The sequence below is a fragment of the Oncorhynchus gorbuscha genome, linkage group LG01, assembly GCF_021184085.1.
Source record: "Oncorhynchus gorbuscha isolate QuinsamMale2020 ecotype Even-year linkage group LG01, OgorEven_v1.0, whole genome shotgun sequence".
Classification (NCBI taxonomy): Eukaryota; Metazoa; Chordata; class Actinopteri; order Salmoniformes; family Salmonidae; genus Oncorhynchus; species Oncorhynchus gorbuscha.
The window spans coordinates 118581909-118584073 of record NC_060173.1 but is presented as its reverse complement, the minus strand read 5'-3'; positions in this window follow the sequence as shown (position 1 = coordinate 118584073).

Sequence of the window (2165 nt, the reverse complement as noted above, 5' to 3'; positions counted from 1 at the left end):
AGGTTATGAGTCCAACCCTGGAGATCTACTGTCCTTTAGGTTATGAGTCCAACCCTGGAGATCTACTGTCCTGTAGGTTATGAGTCCAACCCTGGAGATCAACTGTCCTTGTAGGTTGCAGTCCAACCCTGAGATCAACTGTCCTGTAGGTTATGAGTCCAACCTCTGGGAGATCAACTGTCCTGTAGGTTATGAGTCCAACCCTGGAGATCTACTGCCGTCCTGTAGGTTATGAGTCCAACTCAGGAGATCTACTGCCCTGTAGGTTATGAGTCCAACCCCTGGAGATCTAATGTCCTTAGGTTACCAGTGAGTCCAACCCTGGAGATCAACTGTCCTGTAGGTTATGAGTCCAACTGTCTTCCTGGAGATCTACTGTCCTGTAGGTTATGAGTCCAACCCGGAGATCAACTGTCCTGTAGGTTATGAGTCCAACCCACTTCCTGGAGAGGAGATCTACTGTCCTGTAGGTTATGAGTCCAACCTCTTCCTGGAGATCACCTGTCCTGTAGGTTATGAGTCCAACCATCTTCCTGGAGATCTACTGTCCTGTAGGTTATGAGTCCAACCCTCTTCCTGGAGATCTACTGTCCTGTAGGTTATGAGTCCAACTTCCTGGAGATCTACTGTCCTGTAGGTTATGAGTCCAACCCTTGGAGATCAACTGTCCTGTAGGTTATGAGTCCAACTTCCTGGAGATCTACTGTCCTGTAGGTTATGAGTCCAACTTCCTGAGATCTACTGTCCTGTAGGTTATGAGTCCAACCCTCTTCCTGAGATCTACTGTCCTGTAGGTTAGAGTCCAACTCCGCTCCCTGGAGATCTACTGTCCTGTAGGTTATGAGTCCAACCCTCTTCCTGGAGATCTACTGTCCTTCCCGGAGTAGGTTATGAGTCCAACCCTCTTCCTGGAGATCTACTGGGTCCTGTAGGTTATGAGTCCAACCCTCCTTCCTGGAGATCTACTGTCCTGTAGGTTATGAGTCCAACTTTCCTGGAGATCTTCCTGGAGATCTACTGTCCTGTAGGTTAACAGTCCAACCCTCTTCCTGGAGATCTACCTTCCTGTAGGTTATCAATCCAACCCTTCCTGGAGATCTACTGTCCTATAGGTTATCAGTCCAACCCTAATTTAGTATATCTGATTCAGCTAGTTAAGGTCTTTTTTTTTTGTTGAGCAGCTAATTAGTAGAAGTAGGTGATGTTATCATCGCAGTGTTACATAAACCCTAACTAGAACTTACTGGGAATCTTATTAACTAATGTCATGGGAATGTTCCTGGTTTGCTGGGATGACATCATTTCCAATGAACTCTGAACTCCTCCAACTATTGACTCCAGCAAAACGGATCATCAACGGCAACATGTTAGTTCAAATAAATAAAAGTGTGTAAACATTGATATGATACTTTATGCTGAAAGATATTAAACATGAACCGTATTCACTAAGTAAATTGGTTATATTCAGGATCATGTTTGACAGCTGTGTCATTCTATTTTCTATACTAATATTAATGTATTATTTTTTTAAATTTACTTTACATGTTATAAAAAATCATCAAATCCTAAAAGTTTTCACAATTCTGCTACTTTGCTGGAAACCTTTGCCAACTCATGTCTGTATACTGAACTAAGTGTCCTCCTCAGTGTGTTCTGCTGTCTGCTACCCAGGCAGCCCTCCAGAGCCAGGTATTGAGATGGAGGGACTGGCCAGTAGGAGGCAGTCAGAGACGATCCCTCTGACCCCTGAACCACAGGAAGTCCCACCACAGAAGAGGAAGAAGAAAAAGAAAGCTCAGACCCAAGGTACCCTAGGTTATGTTACCCTAGGATCTGTTACCCTAGTACCCTAAGTTATGTTACCATAGGATCTGTTACCCTAGTACCCTAGGTTCTGTTACTCTAGGTTCTAGGTTATGTTACCCTAGTACCCTAGGTACTGTTACTCTAGGTTATGTTACTCTAGGTTCTGTTACCCTAGTACCCTAGGTTCTGTTACTCTAGGTTCTAGGTTCTGGTACCCTAGGTTCTGTTACCCTAAGTTATGTTAACATAGGATCTGTTACCCTAGTACCCTAGGTTCTGTTACTCTAGGTTCTAGGTTCTGTTACCCTAGTACCCTAGGTACTGTTACTCTAGGTTATGTTACTCTAGGTTCTGCTGTT